Consider the following 26,083-nt stretch of genomic DNA (forward strand, 5'->3'; position numbering starts at 1 on the left):
TTTCATTGTTGTGAGTTTCTGAATTGATTAAAGTTGCAACACTTGCTACCAAGCTGACAACATCTAACATGTTTCATTATGTTCTTTCATTAGTAACTAAAAAACTAAGCATTTTCGGACATATATTTATTTGAACATTTTTTTGTTTTGCTGTAAGGAACATGCACCCAAGATTTGTCAAAGTATTTCTGAAACATCCTGTATGTATGCGACGCCTGGCTATTAGTGAAACTGAAACACTAAAAACATTCTGTATACTTATATGATGTGAAGAAAAGTATTACAGTATTTAACAAAATAAATCCAATAGTGTGTAAAATAAACATCTAAAAAAAAAAAACTCCCATCGAAGTTAGAGACGATTTTATCATTTGAAGCTGGGGGTGGGGGAGGAATTTAGAGTCAAGCTACAATAAATTGATTGTAAAGGACTCAAAGTTACATTTTGATGTAGTTATATCTTACTCTAAGGTCAGAGAGAGCCATTTCACTCTAACATTGACGCCAAGCAATGACTAATTGATCGATTTCACGAAGATTGGATCCGAAATGGATCCCTGCACTTAGCCGTAATAAACATTACTCGAAATTAAAAACGGAATTCATTTCAGTGCGATTACTGTCCATTTATTCAAAAACTACCGCGTCTAAATTCTGTATGAACTCAATGCTTGCTACTATTCATCGATGTATGAAATTAAATGTATTTTGGATCTTCCCTGACCTAATAGGAAAAGGTAAATACTAGACGCCAATTTTCTACAGTGGAAATGTTTTCAGAGGACACACGTGTATAGTTGGAAGTAGCAGTTGAGATATAGGTCAGTCAGAAGCACCTGTGACCTCGTTCCCGTCCTGGCACGGACGCACCAATCAGCAGCTAGCAGGTATTATATGTATCATCTTGGGGAAGACAGTTGTCTGTAATTAAGGGCACAATGAAAGACATGCTGTCTACAAGCACAGTAGGACGACAGCAATGTTCGATGTTGAAGACGAAAACTACGTGTCTGAGCTGCTAAACACTAAATGCTGATACAAATCACAGCTCAAAGACATTGTAGTAGACACATGTTAAAGTAGTGTAATAAGTACGACATCAATCACGTAAAAATTAAATACAAAAAACATTTCAAAGCCTGTTGCTTTAGTATGAAAATATATAAAAGAATTGATATCTGTAGGATCATATACATCACGATATAGTTTACATTTAAATAATCAATATCGAGCAAGTAAATATTATTAAACATTTCATCATTCTTGTATGCACTCTTTTGACACTTAAATAATCACTAATGAACTATTAAGTTATTCAGATTAAAATAAAATAAACAACAACTTCACTGTTTAATTTTTTATTATAAGGTTATTTCACCTGATTAACTAGTTTCGATGCTATATCCATCTCATGTTATATCTAATTTACATAATTATCCAACACGAAATTGTTCAAACATTTATCATAATAAAAATCAAGTCAGCATTACTCAAAATAGTTTTGAAACAATATCAATTAAACTTTTTAATAGTTTACCTATTCATATAAAGGAATTACAATTAATGCTTTTAAGTGTAACCTAAAGACAATATTGATTTTAAACCCTTTGTAATAGTCTATATGAACTTTATAATAGTATTAATTTTCAATGTTTTTATTGACGTTGCTAAGCATTATTTGTAATGTCTTCAGCATGAATAAAGTATCTATCACCTATAGATGAATTCTGACTGAATTCAGATGTGAATTCTAGAATTCAGAAGATGATGGATATAACATCGAAACTATCATAATTTAAATATTAACACAGTGACGTTATTTAATTAATCTAAATAACTTAATAGCTCATCAGTAAACATTTCAGTTAAAACACAAGTATGAAAAACAATTTCAAATAAATTGAAAACCTTAATAATATTATGTCAAAGCATGTATCAACATGGATGCAGAAGAAAGTTTATAAAGAAAATCTGTTGAGTTTTGTAAGGTGATAGTGATATCCATGCCCGATCTATTATACAGTGTGTTAATTAAGTATGGAATATTGCCAGTAGCTCTTTATATATTCATTTTATGAAAAAAATAGCAAAAACAAAATATGTTGGAGATATCTGACTAAAACTTATGGCTGTGGTATCATAAAAGTATTGATTCATGTAAAGGGTGTGGCAAAAACCAGCACTTTTTTAAATGGCATTCTATATTAAACGTTACATATTTTTTTTTTAATCTCCACTCAATTTTACATACAAATAGGAAGTTTTACTCAGCATAAATAATGAATACTCTCTTGTAAATGTTATGGTTCTTTCAAAATGATGTGATAATGTAACAAAATGAATGTGTGTATTTATATGGAGTAGGCCATGAAAGAAACAAAACAATAACATAACTGCTTCAGAGAATGTTTAAAATTATAACAAATGCTCAAAATGAGAACCATTCAGGCCAAACAATGCCTCAGTCTATCACGAAAGCAGTCCACGGACTCTCTCACAGTTTCAGGAGTGATCAGTTCCATCTCATTATCAATCCTTAATTTCAGGTCTTCAATACTGTTCGGTCTATCACGATACACCCTGGACTTTAAGTAACCCCACAGGAAGAAATCCAGTGGGTTGAGGTCAGGTGACCTAGCTGGCTATTCTATGTGTCCTCTCCTTCCAATCCATCTACCAGGGAACATTTGGTTGAGGAAATCCATTACTCTTCTACTATAATGTGCAGGTGCACCACTTTGTTGAAACCAGATGTTCCCTTGACACACATGGAAACTACGGTCTGAAAGCTGGGATAACATGATGCAGAAGCTGTTGATACTTATCAGAGCTCAAATTTCCGTCTATGAATAATGGACCAATTTTGCTGCTTCCCACTAAACCTGTCCAGACATTGACTTTTTGTGGATACTGTGTATGTGCTTCTGCCATACAATGGGGGTTGTGAGGAGACCAATACCAACAGTTACGGCGATTGACGGTGTCATGTAGGGAGAAAGTTGCTTCATCTGAAAATATGATAAACTTCTCAAAATATGGGCTCTGATCTATCATCCCCATCATTGTTTCACAGAATTCATTCCTTTTATCAAAATATTCCTCATTTAACTCTCGTAAAAGGTGAATTTTATATGGATGCCATTTCCGTGATTTCGATAATTTCCATAATGATACACGACTGACATATTCAAGTCCCACTTGTCTAGTTGATTTATGAGGATCTTCTCCAATGCATAACATCATATTAAGGGCATTTTCGTCGTGCGTATGTGTGCATAGGCAAACATTTTAGAAGCTGGAAAGTATGAAAAATGTTCTAAATGACTCTCAATTTTATAAACTCGAGATACCCTGTAAGAATCGGATACAGTACGTTACCGTACTTGATATTTCAAACAATTCCTCAAACAATTTATGTGAATAAAAAAAGTTGACATATTCCACTGCTACTGTTATTCTGCATATAGATTAACCGCACCACTCAGGTGTAAAAGAAGATGCCGAGAGTGCAGGCGTTGCTGTCAGGTGATTCATAACCTGAGATTCGAAGAGAAACCTAACACTAAATTACATTACTTTGTAACAAGACAGAATTTACAACTTAAACAGTTTAAATGTGTATCGACTACTAAAACAATGTGTATTTAAACAGCGTGCTCAAATAAAACAATCTGCTAGCTTCCTAACGGAATTAGGCGAATGTGCTCTCCGTTCTATGTAGTAACAAGGAATGTTTCCATCGTCCTTGCCCTCTTTTTCGCGAAGATAGTGGTATGATCGAACCAACATTTGTGACCATCAAAGTGTGATTTTGTATGTAATACTACTGGAGAAAGTATAGACGTTGGAGGATCCTAAAATGAGCCTTTTCTTGTGTCTTCTTTAATATTTATGGAAATTAAGAAGGTAGATAATATAACATTGTCCCGCGCCGTGGCGTCGCGGTCTAAGGCATCCTGCCTAGGACTCGCGTTACGGAATGCGCGCTGGTTCGAGTCCTCATGGGGAAGAAATTTTCTCATGAAATTTCGGCCAGTGTATGGGACCGGTGTCCACCCAGCATCGTGATGCACTTGGGGAGCTTCGATAGGTAGCGAAATCCGGTTGCGAATGCCAACTATAACGGCTGGGGGGATCATAGTGCTAACCACACGATACCTCCATTCTGGTTGGATGATCGTCCACCTCTGCTTCGACATGTGGGCGTGAGGCCAGCAGCCGGCTGGTCGGTCTAGGCCCTTCACGGGCTGTAGCGCCAAGGATTATTATCATTACTAGATAATATAACATTAGCTCCGTTTTAATACAAGAATCCGTTAACGTGCCTACAGTATTTTCCCTTGAAATTATTCAAATCTGCTTTACACGGAGCTTTACCTGAAAAATTAGATTTGCATAATATACACGTCACTGTAAGCACGTTAACAGAAAACCACAATTTCAAGTCACACAGAGATTGTGTGCACTCGATATGGGTTTCTGGCGTCTCGCCAGCCCACTCGAGTTGTGTGGATATAAGGGGGAAAATTGAGACGGTGTCGAGTGGAGTTCCTGGGTAGCTCCGTTGGTAGAGCGCTGGTACGTTCAACCAGAGGTCCCGGGATCGATCCCCGGCCCGGGACAATTTTTCCCTTGAAATTATTCAATATAACTTAGATTTATGAGATGTGTTCCAGGTTGCATACTTAAGGATCAAAAACGCAGAGGAGATATCAGTAAGAAATTCTACATATTCAGTTTGTAAAATGAAATAAAACAGTATCAAACTTCAAAGTATTATACTGACAAAATGTAGTAGCATAAAATTTGAACATATCTCGTTAAATACGAAGGTGGTAATAATAATAATAATAATAATAATAATAATAATAATAATAATGCCTTGGCAGACCAAAGAAACGACATAGCTACAGATCACCAGATTTAGTGCTTATATCTCATGAGAACGAAATGTGCTATTAGACTTACAATTAAACCTTGTAGAAGCGGCAGCATATGATGATAATCATAATTTTCATTAGCAATGATGTAGAATTGATACCGACTGTGACTTCGTGTGCCACTGACAAATATGATAAGTCCTTCTAAATGAGGGGCAACGCAAAGGTGAATTATTCGGAAGAGGTGGTATTATACTGGAATTTTCCCATTGATCACGAAGTATCAAAACAACGCTTCTAAGTGTGATGTAGTTTGGTCTTCATATAAAGTAAGGAATGAGAGGATAATCTAATTAGTGGTCTCGCTACCAAAGGCTAAATTCACACGACCTACATGCGAGAAACTAATCAAATGTAAGGATATAAATGAGTGACTGACCAAAGGGAAATAAGCATTTGTAACTAAAAGTGATGACGCACGTGGATTTATGCGTTTTTAACGACCAAAGCGAGTGATAGACATGGATTTAAGCATTTATAACGGTTCCAACAAATGGCCAATCCACGTGGATTTAAGCATTTCTAATCATTCAAAAGAGTGATTGGTCCACGTAAAAATAACCATGTGTAACAAAATCAACAAGTCACACATGTAGAATTAACTACATATTTTCAACGACACGGAAGCATCACTGAACCATAAGAATTCATTTGTAACAAATCCCCACTTGTCCAGAGATAACAGGACCTCCAGAGTAGGCCTAATCATCCACCTGAAGTATTTCAATCGTGAAATGCAGAAACCCCATATGTCCATTTCAGTAAATTTTCCAGGATGCACAAAAAACCTAATGATCTTTTTCTTTTTTATTTTATTGGGTTATTTTACGACGCTGTGTCAACATCTAGGTTATTTAGCGTCTGAATGAAATGAAGGTGATAATGCCGGTGAAATGAGTTCGGGATCCAGCACCGAAAGTTACCCAGCATTTGCTCGTATTGGGTTGAGGGAAAACCCCGGAAAAAACCTCAACCAGGTAACTTGCCCAGACCGGGGTTCGAACCCGGACCACCTGGTTTCGCGGCCAGACGCGCTGACCGTTACTCCACAGGTATGGACCCTAATGATCTTCAAAAGCGTTTGGTATTTTTAAATGACTATTTTTTCATTAAAGCATAATAATAAGATTTGTATAACACACGTTACTGTTCGTTAACAGAAAACCACAAATTTAAGTCACAGACAAGTGTGCACTCAATATTGGGTCCCTGACGTCTTGTCAACTCACTTGAAATACATGGATATAAAAGGGAATAATAAAATTGAGCCGGGGTCTGACAGAGTTCCGGGTAGTTCAGTCGGTAGAGCGTTGGCGCGCTCAACTATAGGTCTCGGATTCAATTCCCGGTCCCGGAACAATTTTTCTCTTCAAATTATTCAAATAAGAAATAGTGTTCGACACACACGAACTTGAATGTTGTTCTTTAGTATATGCTGGAAAAAAATTTGAATTGTCTGGGCATGTGAGGTTTCTGCAATTCATAACTGTTAACAATCATTTTATCCCATTAAAACATTTCTAGGTGAAGAAAACTGCGGACGTTTTTATCTTCTAAACTATATTAAATGCATGCCTAGACTTTGAGAAGAGCACTCAAATACAAAATTGGAAAAGTATAAGATTGATTATTTAATTCCTCGAATTTCTTTACATCAATAACAATCAACAAAGGAAAATAAACAAACATTTTCTGGCTTCTAAAAAATTTCACCTGTCCTGTACTTGTCATCCTGCAATTCACAGTAATTTATTGTCACAGTAAAACGTACACCGAGCATAGGACTTACAGGGATTTTTGCGACACTTAAAAGGTTTAGGTATGAATATTACTATCATATGAAAAACTGAATTTAAGGAAAAAACGTGACTTGTGGAGTTTCTGTTATTCACGATTCATTTATGAGTCAGAGAATAAGAGAAGTCGGCTGGACTAAAAGATCCACACCTCGCCCAAGATAGAAGTGAGTGTCTAAAGGAACATGGTTCTTGACAAAAAAAAAGGGGGGGGGGAAGACAAAGAGAAGCAACAAATCCAATGGGTAACCGATCCACCTAGATTTAAGCATTTGCAATAATCCATCGAATGACTAATCCAAATGTATACAGCCATTTCAAACAATCTCAAATAACGATGAAGAATCGGTGGAGCCGAGAAAAATTCTCTCCAGCACTGGGATTCGAATCCGGGTTTTCAGCTCTACGTGCTGATGCTCTATCCGCTAAGCCACACCGGATTCCAATTCCGATGCCGGATTGAATCCTCTCAGTTTAAGCTCTACCTCTTAGTTTTCCCTTCAGTGGCCAACCCTCATGCACTGTGTCACAGATGTGTGACAGTGGCACAATGTCCAACACAGTATGTGCAGAGGTGCACTCATTACTAAGAAATGGATCTTAAACTCAGAGGATTCAATCCGGCATCGGAGTTGGAATCCGGAGTGACTTAGTGTATAGAGCGTCAGCACGTAGAGCTGAAAACTCGGGTTCGAATCCCAGTGCCGGAGAGAATTTTTCTCCGCTCCACCGATCCTTCATCATATGATAAGGCAGAATTTCTGCACGGAAATATCATATGTACTTCGGTGCATCGCAATAACCTCAAATAAGATATCCTGCTCACGCCTGTATTCTCCTAAAATTAAGGTACATACAACGTTCGAAACGTTGAGAGTTTTTATACTTCATTAGTAACAAATTACTGAAACCAATGAAAGAACATATTCGTACTAAGAAAAACAGTTAAAAAGCCCAGATTGAATCTTATTATGGATGATGACATAAGAGAGCAGTGTGGGCTTCAAGCTATAAGAGAATGGATCACTGGAAGAAGAGAAGAATGGAAGGAACATGTTGATAGAATGCCAGAAGATAGAATAGTGAAGATTGTAAGGGACAACTCTCCGAAAGGGAAGAGGGTCCCAAGAAGACACCATAAGAGATGGCTGGATTCCTGCTTCTGAATGAACATCCTTGGTAGCCTATAGAAGAAGAAGAAGAAGAGAAATAAGAAGATTAGTAATGAAGACGTCTAAGTTATCTCTTCTGACTGACAAATTCTGTTACTTAGTTACAAATGGCTTTTAAGGAACCCGGAGGTTCACTGCCGCCCTCACATCAGTTCGCCATTGGTCCCTATCTTGTGCAAGATTAATCCACTCTCTATCATCATATTACACCTCCATCAAATCCATTTTTAGATTATCCTTCCATCTATGTCTTGGCCTCCCCAAAGGTCTTTTTCCCCTACGGTCTCCAACACACTATAAGCATTTCTGATTCGTCCATACATGCCACATGTCCTGCCCATCTCAAACGTCTGGATTTAATGTTCCTAATTATGTCAGGTGAAGAATAAAATGCGTGCAGTTCTGCGTTGTGCAGCTTTCTCCATTCTACTGTAACTTCATCCCTCTTAGCCCTAAATATTTTCCTAAGAACCTTATTCTCAAATATCCTTAATATCTGTTCCTCTCTCAAAGTGACAGTCCAAGTTTCACGACCATACAGAACAACCGGTAATATAACTTTTTTATAAATTCTGTCAGATTTTTTTACAGCAGACTAGATGACAAAAGTTTCTCAACTGAATAATAACAGGCATTTCCCATATTTATTCTGGGTTTAATTTCCTCCCGAGTGTCATTTATATTCGTTACTGTTGTTCCACGATATCTGAATTTCTCCACCTCTTCGAAGGATCATCTCCAATTTTTATATTTCGATTTCGTACAATAATTAAAATGTAAATGAAATGGCAATATGAAAATTATTGAACAGTAATGCGTATAATTAAAGCAAGTTAAATTTGTGGAAGTATTCAAATTTTATGACAGAAACTCGGAGGTACAAATCTGGAAGGTTGACCATTATGGGAGTACACACTGCAAAATTATGCTTAGTCAGGCAACATAAAGCAGATTATAAACCCGGTAGGTCTGTTGGATTCTATTTCTTAAAACCTACTATTCGGTAAAAATAATAAAAATGCTACATTTTCATTTTGCAACCTTCTCTTGTGAGTTGTCATTTTATTTGCATTTTAATTATTGTACGAAATCGAAATATAAAAATTGGAGATTTATCCTATTCTATCTTCTTAGCATTCTATCAACATGTCCCTGCTATTCTGCTCTTCTCCCAGTGATCCATTCTCTTATAGGTTGAAGACCACACTGCTCTCTAATGTCGTCATCCCTAACACGATTCAATGTAGGCTTTTAATAGTAATATGCGTTACAAGAGCGGTATGTTGAAGTTTTCATGTTCGAGGAAAAATTTGAAAAAGCGAAACGTAGTTGAGCTTTTTTAATTTCCGAGAATTGAAAGAAAACATACCGCTCGTGTATCGTACATTATTTTGTGCGAAGATCGTTTATTACATACCTGAAAGAGGAATTTCCAATTAGTTGCAATAAAATCTCCATCTTGGTTTCTGTTTAATGACGGCAAATTTGCAAAACAAAAATATCTATCTTCAACATTGTTGCTTTAAAATGTTACTATACTCCAGCAGGCCGTGATATACGTCTGTCTTTTTTTCCCCCAGTCTATGATGAGTCTGGAATCTTGTTGATTTTTTCACGCCTTCCTTAATGTTACTTGCATCACGAATGCAGTAACTTTAGTGGAGTTGTAGAGTTTACTTAATTTTTGCATATATTTAAAAACAATAATTAACAGTGCAATTTAGGTGAAATTGCAGTGGTAAGTTTCCAATTTATAGTTATTACTATACTGAACGTCTCTAAAAATAATATGTTAAAAGCCTAAAGCAGTAAAATCAATATGTCACTTAAGCGGTAAGAAGAGGGAAATTGTTATGTGTGTTAGGTTGGGAATACTGAATGTGGAATTTTAGACTTTCCGCGGATTGGTTTTGTGCGGAAACCAAGCAAATACGCACTATCTCGCACAAACTATTTTTCTTAGTGCGAGTATATTCATTTCATTGGTTTCAGTAATTCTGTGCAGGCGGAAAAACAGCCTTTGGACCCCGATCGTCAGGTTTAAAACTCAGAAAGCATTTCCTCTTAACGCAACAATAGTTACTAACCCCATTAGAGCAACAGCAAGAGTTCTCCCCATTTTACATAACTTACACATTAAATTACGGTCAGTAAGCCACATCAAGAAACATCAATATTTTGTTAAGATTCTCTCCACCCTTCCCAGCTGCGTGTGTATCACAAACGTTCACTTTAACCTACACAGTATCACACCGCCGTCTATTAAAACTGGGTAATAAAAGTCCTTGGAGTCTAACACAAAGTTTACAAAGTTCCAGTTTTCAACGTATGTTATCCAGCCATGGTTTAAAATCACATAAATTTTCTTTCCAGCCGAGGGGACCTGTGCGGGGTGCGTAAGCGTGTGGGTGGAAAGAAGGAAAGGTTACACAACATTGTTGCGTAACCTGTAAACCGCCGAGGAACGAGGAACACATATGCATCTGTCAAGAGGCACCACTGTATATTTATATGCGTGTGCGTGAGTGTGTGAGTTCGGGTCGACCTAGAGTAGCGGTAAACACGTCTACTTGGCCAGCACATTTGCCTACCCGTTCTGTGTGTAATAACAATGCAGAAAAACAGACCTTCAGCTGAGAATTGTGCAGTCTACAGTTAAAAATGACTGAATTCACTGTGGAGACTTTAAATATTAAATCCACTTATCTGACAATTTAGTTAAAAATAAAATGAATCTAAATTCATTCCACTGTTTCAGACATATTTTCTAGAAGGAACTCAATGAGAAGGTCACAAAAGCAAAATGTAGCATTTTATTAAACTTATACCGAATAGTAGGTTTTAAGGGGTTAGGTAAAGCTTACAGCAATAAAATTTTTGGAAATATTCAACATTTTTCATCCACTATTGTAAGTTGTACAATAATGAAAATTGGTATGTGTAAAACACTGTCCTTCTGCTATGTGCAAGACATATTTTTGCGATTAAAAAAATATATATTCTTTTCTCAAAATTGAAAATGGTGGCAGTTTACTCTGCAGTGATGAAGCGTTTTCCTCAAAACTCTAAAATTTGTTAACTTTTGCATCTCTCTTTTATTTTATTGCTGAAACCCACGTTTAAAATATCATGCTCTTTCAACTACATTCCTTAATAAAGAATATTTTTTTGTTTTGTGTTAGAAGAAAATACTGATATTTGAACATTTTTTAAATTAAATTATTTTTTATCAGACAATCTATCACAGGTAGAGAAGTGTTCTTGCATCATATTGTAGGTATGACATACATAAATACCCATAAAAAATTTCACCACAGAATCTTGGATAATTTTTTAGTTATGTAGGAAACGCTTAATCACTGCACAGTGAACTGAATTTTGAAAAAAAAAATGTAGATAATTTTTTAAATCGTAAAGATATATATATATATATATATATATATATATATATATATATATATATATATTCATATAGCATAAGGACAGTGTTTTACACATAGTAATTTTCATCATTATACAAGATACAGTAATTGAGGAAAAAAAAAGTTGAATATTTCCAAAATTTTACTCCTGTAAGCTGTACCTAACCCCTTACGAAATAGAATCCAACAGACCTATCTATCGGATTTATAATCTGCCTTATGTTACCTGACTAAGCATAGTTTGCAATGTATACACCACATAATGGTCAACGTTCCAGATTTGTACCTCCGACTTTGTGATAAAATTTGAATACTTTCACTAATCTCACTTGCTTCTATTTTTCGCTTTACTGTTCAGTAATAATTTTCATATTGCCATTTTATTGACATTCATTCACATTTTAATTAGTTTTATTTATAACTGCGAGGTCATTGTGCGAATGTCGACCGTTCTGTTGACAGATTAGACCGTTGCCATCTATTGGCATGTCTGTGAACCACTAGCTATTTTAGAGGATATCTGCAGTCTTGTCCACCTTGCACACAAAATTCCTATGCAGACCGGTCCCATTCCAACCTTTACCTAACAAAATCTGTAGGCGGAAGGTGAGTGGTCCTACGCCGGCGTACGGACAGGTCCGTGCACGTTTCCCTATGTAAACCGGTTCCACTCCACCCCTTATCGCTTAGCTTCCTCGGGTCGGGCGCTCCGCTTAAAGGCTGGTACACAAGAAACAGGGAACGGAAACGACGAGAACGGAAATAATGTTAAAATAAATGTATTTAAATGGGAGCATTCACATTTAAATACATTTATTTTAACAATATTTCCATTCTCGTTCTGGTTTTCGTTTCCGTTCCAGGTTTATTGTGAACCAGCCTTAAGCCGACGAAACATTACTATACCTGCGACCAGTCTGCATAGAAACTCTGTACACCAAAGGAATTAATGTCTTGCGTATCATTATCTACAGCCTTGTAGTGTAAATGGGAAACAAACCGCCATTTATCTTTCTTAATAACTAAACTTCTAATTATTTATTTTCAAGGAAACCAGCAAAAACTTCTATCACAACGGCCGACCCCGGGATTTGAATCCGGAATCTCCCGAATATAAGTCCACTAAGCCACCTTGGTAGAAAATTTTTTCATTAACTAACACATTTACACACATGTTTCTTGTATAACAAGCATAGTCATCGCTATAGGTCTTTACTCTGTGTATATGTCAGAAATGTGTTTAAACACGGACGAATCAAAACTATATAAACATTATGATAATGAATAGCTGAACTTAAAAAAAAGGCTTTTCTATAGAAGAGAAAATGGTGCAGATTAGGACCTACCATCGCATCCATACTAGCCTTTTGATGTTAACGAATCGACTCACCTATTGATGAAAACATAACTACAACTGATGAGTAATCAAGAAACCTGACGTCAGCAACAGTTTAAATAGTAATTTGTTCTGAAATGGTTGGCCGCCTACGACTATAAACTAGGCGTCTTGGAAAATACTCTTTAGGCCATATAACGTCAAGTGGTTTCACTAAAATATCCCGTCACTTAACAGTTAAGTTGAATCCCTTCTAAAGAGCTGCATTAAGATATAACGGTAACGGTGTCTGGCTACTGTGCTGGAGACTCGGACTCCATTCCCGGTACCGACGTTTATGTGTCTGCGTTCCTGTGAGTACAGAGCTAAGGAATATTCGTTAATTCCGAGAGAGTATATGGCTCAATCATTTTGTAATCATTTGTACTGTACAAGAGGAAGAACGGAAAGATGAACTCCTGCTTTTAAACAAATAATATGCACTAAAATAGAAAATATAAAAGAGAAAATGACAAATGGAGAAAACACAAAAAATAAAGAAAATCGTATACAAATAAAAAGAAAACAGTCATTATGTTGATGACGAAAAGGAAAAGAAGAAACACAAAAAAAATGAAGTATGAAAACAACAAAGTAGTGATGGCAACGACAACAAACTCTAGATAATAAATTATACAGGCATAAAGACACATACACACACAATAGAAAATGATAGAAGAACTCTACGTCGTCCTGCTTTATTCACGAGTATACATGTGCCCGTTCCGTTCACACATTTGGACGGAGTTACGCAATAAGAGACCAACCGACAAAAACCTGTTTTCGAGATAGTGACCATTGAAGTAAATCTGGTTGTTTATTAAACATTTTACACAAGAAGTATTGTAACTCATACTAGGCTATCACACAAAATACCGCAAATAATAATAAAAAGTGCTAACCGATTTTTAATAACAAACCAGCAATTGATTTAATATTGCAATAAAAGAATTTTGCTGCTAAATGTCAGCAGAGCGCAGATATCGCATTCTTGATTTTTTCTAAGTTAAATAATCAAGTCAACAACAAATTTCTGCAAATATTTCCATTGTTTTTTTTTTTTTAATTGTCGATTGGTCTATTACTGCGTAACTCGTCCATTTGTTGAGTACATCATACTATCCTCTTTCACAATAGCCCTGCCAAGACTCTGGAATTCGCTACCTGCTAGCATCAGGGACTGTCGAAATAAAATTGAATTCAAACGCAAACTTACTAGGCACTTGATCAGTAATTGATTTCTTGTGAATAGTTGCCTTAATCTATCACAAAATATTTCAATATCCAGTAATTTCATCACTATACAATTTTCTTATTCTAGGTTTAATTTGTAATTCAGTAAATATAAAATATTCTTTGTTTTTCTATGATAAATTAGCTAGCTTTAATTAGTCAGGTAATCTTTTCGTACTTTGATTTTTATTGTAATTGTAATTGTAAATTTAATACTAATTCTAATTTTATTCTTCATATTATAGTTGGAATCTCCTGGTAGAGGGGCAGAGAAGGACTGACGGCCTTATCTCTACCAGGTTAAATAAATAAATACTAATAGTAATAATCTTTTTGAAGATCTATCTAAAGTCTGTTCAGTGCACTTTTAACTCTGATGTCAACAAAACAATCTGTATTCATTTACAATCGACGGCTGTGATTGAAGCAATAACGCAGGCTACTGGTACTACTTTCAATTCGAGTGCTGCATCATTAAAATGGACCACAAAAAATAAAACTATGATCGCTGTAACATTAATATAGCCACCGGCATATTTCAGACGGCTGAGGCGCTTGCCTGCCGATCCGAAGTTGCGCTCGGACGTGGGTTCGATTCCCGCTTGCACTGATTACCTCGTAGGTTTTTTTCCGAAGTTTTCCCCAACCGTAAGGCAAATGTCAGATAATCTATGGAGAATTCTCAGCCTTATCTTGCCAAATACGATCTTGCTATCATTATCATCCCATCGACGCTAAATAGCCTAGTAGTTCATACAGCATCGTTAAATAACCAATTTAAAAAGATTAAGATAATTTATAACAAATAATTCTAAATTTAAAAAGTTAACATTACATTACCACTCGCTGTCAAATAACGTAATGATGCTTCCTAAATCTTTGTCAGGTTCACGCTCCAATTTTCGAAGGTTTCCCTCGTTTGTGTTTTCTTGCCGAATAACTATTGCTTCTGCCATGCTATAATGCCAATCAGTAAATTAAACTTCCGATTTCACACAATATTGCATCTCACGTATTCAATTTTATTCTTAACCTGAAAGAATAAAGAGAGCACAGTGCTGGCTTGGAAATTTAGAACACGATAAGAAACGATGGTGCCATGTACAGTATACCTGAACATGGATCATAGTTTGAGATTTCTCTGAATAGCGGTTCATTGTACGCCAACACTGTAGCACTTCAAAATTCAGGAACAAAATAGTTCTAAACTTTTCATCAGATAGATTGTAACAACTACTGTTCCAGACAAAATCGTATCGATCATGCCACATCAAACATGGAATTCAAACCTGTGAGTCCAAGTGCAATTTATGAGTCCTGAGTTTTATATAATTGCACATTTTTTTCCTTAGCATGTATCCCTCTGAAAACTCAAAATGTTAACGAATTATGTCACTAAGACCATTATATCTAATTTCAATAGGTATATAGTTTTACATAAAATCAACATCCATCCCAAAATGTCGTTTAATTAAATGCCTTGTATAAAATTATCAATATTTCAGCATAAACTGAAATGAAATTAGAAAAATATTTATATAGTTTTAAATTCAAAGTTGTCAGTATATAGTGGAATATACAGTGCGATCGAAAAGTCCCTCCGCAGCTCTATTAGTTCTAGTAATCCTAGAATACAACCCTGTAGAAAGTTGGTACTCCCCCATTCATTCCGGTTTGACAACCTCACACCACCAGTTCATCATATGCCTAGCGGCCAGTGCTGCCACTTGAATTCTCTACCAAATACATCTAAATTCTCTGCATACTGGATTCTCGACTAAACAAGCACTGCGGAGAGACTTTTCGATCGCACTGTATATTTCAGCATTCACGATGGGACAACCTGGTATTTCCCTGCTATTCCTGTCTTTTTGCATTTTGTTGTGAACTCTGGAAAATCCTATGTGATTGAGAGGTCTCAAAAATACTACATAACGATTTCAAGTCGCCCTACTGCCTGAAGGCAGCTCAACTTTTATTTATTATTATTATTATTATTATTATTATTATTATTATTATTATTATTATTATTATTATTTTTAGCCGGTGTTTACAAAGAAGTAGAAAAGGGTGGGTATCTACGATATTTCCGAGATCTAGAGAAGGTACGTTTTGTTATATTGGACAGTGGCTTTACCTTTTATTCCAATATTACTTGATTGCTTTTTGTAACGTGTCTCAGAATTACAAAACTGTTTGTGAAGTGGAGTATATGGACTGCAACTTCGACTGGCTTTCCGAAAGCATTGAAAAGTTGGAAACTATGGGACTTTTACTCATAGAATCGATGGACATCATCTGTGACGCAAAAAATAAACTCACTGCTGTCCGCAGAACAACAAAAAAAAATTCGAAGCAGTTCTTGAAAGAAATCGTGCTTAAGCAAGTTTATTTACTGTCAGCCAGATCCTCAACGGAGAAACGCGGAACCCTACAGAAAAAACTGCTGTCGACCACATTCATTTGTTTAAATATGCAGTCGTACCCTCATGCGATGTCAAAGACCGCTTTCAGTACTACTCGTATATGAGAACATACCGTCCGATCGCCGACGAAACTTAATTCCTGAAAATACGGAGAAATATCTTGTGACACACTATGCTTCATGTCTTGATTAACTTTGGAATCGCTCCAAAAACTATATCGTGATATGTATAAATATATAATTTGTATGAAATTAATTTCCTTAATTATCTTTAATTGAAACAGAACTTTTGAAATAATATTTAATCTGTTGTTTAATTCTGATTATTACATATTTAATATACATTTTAGGATTAATATTACATACAATCCGGACTCTTTTGGATGTACAGTAATGGCAAAAAAACCGGACAGACCCTTGTAGCTGATAAGAAAGAATCCTGTGCTGTGTATTGTGTCAAACTGTGCTATTTTCAATATGGACAGTGAAGCCAGAGGTATGTACTGCTATTTAATGTAAAAATACGCAGTTATCTTTGCCGAATAGAGGTAGAAATATAATATTGATGCCAGATGAAAATAAAACTCTCAAAGCTTTTTCGTCTGTAAGTTTGAGGCACTGAAGGAAACAAAGACGGTAAGAATCAAACAAATGCTATAAATTTCATTGTTACAATTAATTATACAAGATGGATGTGTTTTGTGACTAGCAAAATTTGAATCTGTGACTCTGAAATCAGCTACAAGGGTCGGTCCGTTTTGAAACCAATGTTCTGGACATACCGCCATTTCTCTGACGAACACTACACTATTTCTCCATTCATCATAATTAATAAAATTAAATACGGCCAAAATTGTACAGCCACTTTCATACCCACAAACCTGGCCAACGGCGGACGTTACAAACTCATCAATGGAAGTACCTATTGGACTAGATCCAATGGATGTAGGTATAAGAAGCACACACATTTGATATCCAAAGAACATAATGTTTCAAACCACAAATTGGCGGAACTTCAAAGTCTCATAATCTAATTCAACGGGCACAAACGTCCAGTAATGAAGTGCAGTGCTTAATGAGACGTAAAAACACAGTCACTATCGCTTTGTGGGTGTAAACATGATACCCCTCGTCTTGTCTTGGCAAAGCTAACACAACTTTTCAGTGCCAATATTGATAGATCTTTGTAGATAAAAATAATATATAACATTTGGAAACATGTATTAATATTTCCCTAGTATTAAAGAATCAAGAACTTCCGACAACGGCTGTGATTATACAGAAATGTTTAAAAATGTTGTAAACTAAATCCGTATAAACAAGGAGGAATGAGATCATACAGGTTTATGTATAAGCCTAATAAATCATTATTTAACAAAACTAATAATTGATTTATTAAATATTTCTAATATATAGCCTACCATATCTGCGGTATTCTTATTTTGTCATAAAATAAATGAACGTAGTTACAATAACTTGCAGAAATAATTAATAAAATTGAGGGGCTCGGGCGTAAAACGTGATAACTGACATTTTGGTCAAAAATAAGATATGTAGCGTATAATATGGTATCTTACATTCTGCGGCTAATGCAGTAGTTGGTTTTCCAACATCTCAACAGATAGCAGAAGTATACAAATTTTACTTTCCTGGTAACTACACACTCTATTGCATATATAAATGTTTACCTACCTAATAACTTTAAAACACTTAAACGTCACTTACCAAGTTTTACTCCCGAATCCTCAATTATTGTTTGAAGTTACATGAAGGTGAAGAAGCAGAGACGACGAGTGGTTAATTAATTATGTGAAGTGGACATAAATTTTAGATGGACATAATGTAGCCTATTGGACATTCATGTAGTGGGCGTAAAAAAGTGGACATAAAATGAGTGTTTTTGGGCTCAAATAAAGTGGCCATATACGAGTATTTATGGTCTTTATTTGAGTGGATTTTCATGTAATAGGCAGAAAAAAATGGATATTAAAATTTTGGACATTAAAAACTGGACCTCGTGTTTCTGTTTCGATAATTAGAATTAGATGATCAACCAGCAACCATAACAGTGTATACACCTAAGCTAGTACAACAAAGAAAAAATAATAAACCCAATTCAAAAGAAATAAAACCAGTAAAATAAGGAATTACAAATCAAATCAATAAAGACAAAAATAAGCTAAAAATAGGAGCAAAATAATAACATAAATAATTAGACAAAAAAGGAAATGCCTATGTATTTTAAAATATTTTTCTTTTGTTTTCTGTGCACTTCATAATTTAAAAATGTAGTAATCATAAACAAACACGCCCAGAGGATTCATTTCCAAATGTTTATATTAAAAAAGATGTGTTTAATAGATGGTAAAAGTTTCAAGGTCTTATCTGTAATATTACATTTTAAAAATGATGTGCTTCTAGGCATAGAGTGCAATAGAATTACAGCCTGGTGATCTTAAAGTTCCGTTGAAGTTCCACTACAGGGCCCTTTCGACCCACCTCGTGAAAGCATACTATACTCCTTGGACTTATAGCGCCTGTACGCCAGTCTCAAATATGACGAACTACTGAATGATGTAGAATACTGAAGAGTGACAGTAGAATTATGGAAGACATTGAAAGAGTTCCGAGAAACACTCTCAGGAACTTTTGTCCACCATAAATATGGCTCTGTCATCACCGAGATTCGAGCCAGTGCTCTATCAACTGAAATACCAACGCGATTACAAAAGCAGTTACCTCAATGGCATTGCAAAGTCATACACCAAAACAATTATATACCCTTGCACGTTATGTGTTCTGCTATCTACTGTTCAAATCTTGTACCTTGGTCAAGCTTTCTTCAAAACATCGCATTTTCACAATCGCAACGTTTACGTCCTTCCCGATAATTGTTTAACTTATGTCTGAACTAATAACTATATACTTTCGAAACGCTAAAAACTTTCCAATTCACCGCACGGCTTAAAATCAAAAGCAATACACCACACGAAAAAGATTTCAGTGATGTCACACCACAAACAAAAATCAATAGAAGACATGACGGAAACAAGATGTCGTTCACAAGAACACACAAAGCAAATAATATCAAGCGTCTAGACAAGCTACCAAACAAATAAACATTGGACGAAGACGAAACGAGTGACGCTGGAGGAACACAAACTGCCCATGTCAGACGGTCATATAAGAAAGTGGACAGACGTTTCCTGAAAGTCTCCCCTCATTGGATTGTTGGCAATGGCCAACATTTCTGAGTATGTATCAGGGGTGGCACATTAAAAAGAAAACAAAGACATAATATAGACACATTATGACACATGCTTTACCTCTGTGGTGATTCCGCGGTGTAGAAAAAATCCATAGTGACAGTTGCGGCGGACAAGTCTGCACTCAGAATTTTTCCCGGTTTTCGTCCGTTTCATCGTTTCTTCGTAACATTTTTCCTATTATTATTCCGTGAGGTGCAGAGAGGACTTGTCCAGAGACATGTCGGGCTGCCTGTACGAAATATGGATACGCAGCGAACCTTAGTACAGGCAATGGGGAGCTGACGAGAAAGTCTCTGCGAGATGTATTTTTATTACGTGCGATGCGGGGAAGTATTGATGAATGGAATACTGCTCTTCCTAGAACTGATCAGAGATAAGATAAGGTGTTATGAGTTAAGAGTAGGTTTTTTTAGTAGGTTATTTTACGACGCTTTATCAACATCTTAGGTTATTTAGCATCTGAATGAGGTGAAGGTGATAATGCCGGTGAAATGAGTCCGGAGTCCAGCACCGAAAGTTACACAAGCATTTACTCTAATTGGGTTGAGGGAAAACCCCGGATAAAACCTCAACCAGGTAAATTGCCCCGACCGAGAATCGAACCCGGGACACCTGGTTTCGCGGTCAGACGTGCTAGCCGTTACTCCACAGTTGTGTGCATGAGTTAAGAGTCTAAGACACTAAACAAATGACATCGAGTCACTATATGATGTTTAATTACACTGTGGCTGAAAATATCAGGTAGGTTGAGACTAGCTCTGTATTCGGTGAGATTGTATAAATTGAAACTGTTAGTTTATATTTTAAAAGTTAATCGAATGTTTCACATTGGTTAGTTACTGTAAATTTAAGTAATGGCGTGTCATTATGTCGTTTTCTGCGAGCAAGAGTGGCATTACACTGGCTGTTGCCTGCGTATAGGATTGGCATTACTCCACATTCCTACCAGGGCTGATCTAGTGAGCTCCCCACAGTAGTGTCGGTGAGAATGATACTGCGCCTACCTGGGGGTTAGCACAACACACCGCGTACTTAAGTCAGGCGATATTCCAATGCCCAAACACGAATGAAGCATATGAACATCAACAGTTTGCATACATTCAAGTTATCTTTCTGGAAAGAGTAACAAGATCTTCAAAGGATTTTGGTACAAATCATCCATGACATAACACCAAAGGAAAAGAAAAATCCAACAGGATGATACCAGGAAAGCGAGGGAGCCAGGCGATAGGTCCGCCACGTCCTATCCATCTCCCAAGGAAATATCTATCCAGAATACCCCGTACACCATTGGACCTATGGGGGGCCCCTCAGTCTTGTTGGGAAGTTATGGATGGCTGCAACCACCTGTAGAAGTATGTACTGTCCTGTGTGGTACGATGCACAATAACGTGATACATCCAGTTTTCCTTAGTGATGACAGCATTAAAGAGAGAATTTACTGTGACATGCTTGAACGGTACCTACTCTCCAAAGTGGAGTTGCAGCCATCTATAATTTTCCAACCAGACGGAGCCTCTCTCACCAATTGGTCTACTAATGTTTGGGATATTCCACATTTCACTGGGAGATAGATAGACCGCGGTGAACCAATCGCCTGTCCCCTGCGATTTCCTGATATCACAACCAGATACTTTTTCTTCTGAGATACGTGAATGATTATGTATATTAAATCCCTGTTCAAGATCTTGATAGCGAAATTTACGGTTTGAGAAGTACATTCAAACATTCGCATCTTACCGCTATCCATTAGACTATGGTGACTTCTGGCAAACAAGTTCCGACTAACGGGAAGTCAAGAAACATGACAAAACCGTTTTAAACTGTCTGCTAATCACTCTCTCTTTCCCTTTACCTAACTACTTACCTACATATCTATGTATTCACCAACCACACATCCGTCCGCGATTTCATTCATATCCGTCTAACTATCTGAATGAATGAATGAATGAATGAATGAATGAATGAATGAATGAATGAATGAATGAATGAATGAATGAATGAATGAATGAATGAATGAATGAATGAATGAATGAATGAATGAATGAATGAATGAAAGGGAGGAAATAAGAGGAGAAACATTAAAAAGTACGCGAAAACATTTTAAAATAAGAATAACATAAATAATAATTAATCTACTTTAATGAGTAATTAGCGTTATTTAAATGGTGTGATCTTGTTACCCACCTTGGTAGTCTGTGTCCAGGATGTGAAAATTCAAGTATATATAATTCAATTTGTAGGTTAATTTTCTACATTTTTGAGATAGTCTCCTTCCAAGTTATTTTATTTTCTGTTGTTCATATCATTATTCATATTGCTATTTATATTATAATGAGTATCATGACCTTTGCTTCCAATTCTTCTAAATTTTATTTCTGTGTGTTATAGTTTATTTTAAAAGTGATTTTGTTAGAAATAATTATTAGTAGAGCCTTTTTCTGAGATATTTGTTGTAGTAAATATAGTGTTCACAGATTTGAATTTAAGCAAAAAACTGAACTTTATTTTCTTAGATTTATATTTTTATTTATTCATCTTTAGAATTTTAAAGATATTATTTTATTATAAACAAATGTCTTGAAGATGTTCATTGATGCATATATATATATATATATATATATATATATATATATATATATATATATATATACTGTATAGTATCTGGATATTTACATTTAAAAAACACGGTAACCGAAATGACTTACAATTTCTTTTAAAATCCTGCGACTTTCTTTGTTTGTAACTGTTTTTCCAGCCTGTGAAAATTATATAGCGTTGAGGGGTTTGCCTTCAAATGGAAGGTAGGCAAGTTTAACTTTACTGATATGTTTTCTCATAGTGTCGCCAACTTATCTGAAGTTCATTAATTTTGATACATGTTTTTTTTTTTTTCAAAATGGAACGGGACTTTTGAATCACCCTGTATTTTAAAAAAGTGGAAAATTATTTTATATTTTTACATTTTGTATAGGTTCATAGTCAATAATATACGCATTGTTAATATTCCAAGTGTTTAACAAAGACTGGTGCCATGATTTTGATGGGGGTAATTGTAGCCTTTAAGTAGCAAAAAACCTTGGTAGCAGGGGGGTTAACACGAGGTTTAAAACTACTATGACAAGTAGGCTAGCCCAACGTTTATCACCCCTGACAAGTCTCACCCTGGTGGACCGGTTCTCGTCAAAGAGTTCCTTGAACTACCCGACAACGGAGCCAACAGCCGACCACTCAACGAATTAGCTTAATGCCAAATGTCAAATTAAGCAAGTGGGCCCCCCTCACTTTATTTTTAAAAGACTCACAGTGCACTGGGAAGAAGTTATCTGGAAATACCATCACCACGAGCCATTCATTCAGTTGTCACGACCATGTGTAGTTTACAGCAAACCTTTTTACCAACAAGCAAACTTTCAATTAAAATGGGTCACTATGCCCATTTCTCACTGCCCAATTTCATACCCACGACTCTATATCATAAGTGAATTAAGGGGAAACAAATGTTACATTGATATATTAAGGCTATTATAAAGGATTCAATATTAGAGCGCTGTATATTCATTTTTAATTTCCTTAAATTTTTATTTAAATTGGCAACTAATCCCACTGCATTAAGACGTTGAGAACTGACATCCGTACAGTATAGTGCATTGCTTCTCTTAGGAGTACAACCTCCATTACTTCTACTAGACAACCGTATTGCGCAACGTCGTAAATATGTACGATGTACAACACGAAGCCAACACGACTTAGGACAGGCCCTGTCACGTAGGCAACCCGCCCTTGAACGAGGACGGAGAAGTTGCCGCCTAACCAGGCGCATGACAGAACTGTGAATGCATTCACACAGCACGCACTGAACTGCGAAGTCGCGCTTCATGAACAGGGTAAGTGAATTATCGTATCATTAAAATTATGGAAATTAATGAATATTTGTAGCAGACATGGTACAAGCATATAAAACGTGTGTATGCATATCTGTAGTATCTAATGCAGTTTACGTATAGAGATTAAACAGAGTAAATAATTATTTGAAATTATCTTCCAAGATTGTTTCACAGAAAAATAGTTAATACGTGTCAAGAGACTAAAAATACTCGCAATGCACTAAAAACTATTTGTTTCGTAAGAGATATAGAGGAATTCATTAAATGAAATTTTTTAAATATAATTTATTAACAATATTATTTTATATCTCGGATTATTTCTGCCAGAGCTCTATGGAACTCTACGTTAAACAGAACAGAAATAAAAGCAACTAACTGTGGAAGGAACAAAATATGTAAAATGTTAAAGCATAATTTAATATTATATGAAGGGTTCAGAGCCATAGTGGGCCAAGCGCCATTTATTAAAAACGGAGAAAGCAATGGTTAAAGTCAAGTGAATACCATAGTTTAATGAAGATTGACATATCATTTAGTTTTAATGTGTGTACTTTATATTACTTGCTATATGTTTCTATTGAATTATGGTGATAACTTTATTTTAACCCTTGTTTTCTACGGTTTTAGTAAATGGCGCTTGACCCCACTATGGTTCTGAACCCTTGACATGACATTACACTTTAGAATTTCATCTAATTCCTCGGAACCTAGTAAGAAAATAAAATAGTTGTTAGTGGAAATCGATTTACTTTTAGTCCCTTGACATTTTTCCTTGTCAAATTTTCGTGTGAAACGTAAAGAAAAATAGTATTTGCAAGTAATTGATTTCCCATGTTAAAAAGCTATGTAAGTAGCCCATATTGTGTTATGCAGTGTACATATAACAGAGTCAATAAAATGTTTGTCGTGTTAATGGATTAAAAACAGTACATGTCTCCTGGCGTTATAATCTTAGTTGTAACAGAAAAGTGAATCAAATATAGATATTAATTTCATATTACTGTGCAAAAATCCTGTGACTATTGTTATAAACATAATATGAAAACAATGTTAGTCGACGCTACAGTACTTAAAACTCATTTACTTAAGAGAAGCCGTTCAAAAACAATAACAAAAGGTACATCTTGCAGAATGAAACCATAAGGAAGTCCATTAACTACTAGGTGTACACAAAGTTACAAAACAAGTCAGTTAGTACTGCAAAATTACAGCGCATGTGGTGCAATATGTAGAGAGTAATTGTTACTGATGGTTCTTACTACGAGACGAAAGCAATAAAAGACAAGCTCACAGAACCTCTTTGAATACATCTGAGTTTAATTTGACATCAGCTATGCTTACGTAATAGATATGGAAACAATTACTATAAAAACATGCACTTCTTGAGAGAATGAAGACGACAATTGACGTGGACTTACAGCAATCGAATGTATTTCGGCATGGTTATCAATAATGCACTTTATTCATAATACGAGAGAGAAATCGAGGGTTCAGAATGACAAGGTTGTATCTAGTGTTTAGTAAACTTTACAGGAGAGCATTTTAAAAGTTCGGTTGTTAACAAAATCAATGCAGATAAGAACCTTTTCAAACTAACTTTATCACGAACAACAACTAAGATATCAACATATAATTTATATGGTAGATAGCTCTGAAGTAGCAGAATTCAATTGAACAAAAATCTCAATTTTGCTAAAAATGTCAGATAGAACCTTGTCATTCTGAGTCCGCGAAATACCAGTTATAATTTATTAATATACCAATTGAATATGAAATACAGCAAAAATATTATCATGTCTTCATTCCTGCCATGAAGAACTGAGGCAAAAAATTGTTTTTTTTTTTTTTAATATATTCATGAATGTAGTTAATGAAGATATATGTTTCTAAAGGGCAGCATATGTTGGATTACCGACAGGATTACTAAAGACTAATAATTTATCAAGTAATGAATGAAAATCCAACAATTTTAGTACTCATACAATAAGAACATCAGGCTTTATATAGTTATATGTCAACTGTAATAATAATAATAATAATATTATTATTATTATTATTATTATTATTATTATTATTATTATTATTATTATTACTGCATACCAATAGCAAGTGAATAAACGTACGTTCGGGTAAATAATCTTCCGCCTTAATATTCGGGGTCAAAAACGCGTTGAATTATATACAGAAAATGAAACATTCGTAACAGCAGTATACGTCCATTTCTCGTCGATTTACAGCAACAATTTGGGAAAAATGTCACAAAATCCATTCGGAAACTACTGTAAAACGGCAAAGCAACAGGGAGAAAAATAGTACCATAATATCCAAGTCAGATTATAAATTTATTAATCAAACAATTCCTTTAAAAGCTCCCTCAGATCTTCTGCGAAAATGCATTAAACCACAACGAGAAGCTGACGTCATTTCCAACAACTTCGATTGAAGGTTTAGTAGAATGGTAAATTGACAGACTGACTCATTTACTGACTGAAAGGACGGGAAATTGGAAGGAAGATAATCTACAGCTACGCACGTTCTCGGACCATTACAGAGGGTCTTGAGGC

The 26,083-nt window shown here is 35.6% G+C and overlaps 1 protein-coding gene across 5 annotated transcripts in view; it reads right to left on the reverse strand.

The window, feature by feature from the left end:
- The window catches only part of LOC138713276 (myocardin-related transcription factor A-like), a 646,210-nt gene that overhangs the window by 296,637 nt on the left and 323,490 nt on the right, over window positions 1-26,083 (reverse strand). The window lies entirely within an intron of this gene.

Source organism: Periplaneta americana, chromosome 14 (assembly GCF_040183065.1).
Source record: "Periplaneta americana isolate PAMFEO1 chromosome 14, P.americana_PAMFEO1_priV1, whole genome shotgun sequence".
In the NCBI taxonomy this organism is placed as follows: domain Eukaryota; kingdom Metazoa; phylum Arthropoda; class Insecta; order Blattodea; family Blattidae; genus Periplaneta; species Periplaneta americana.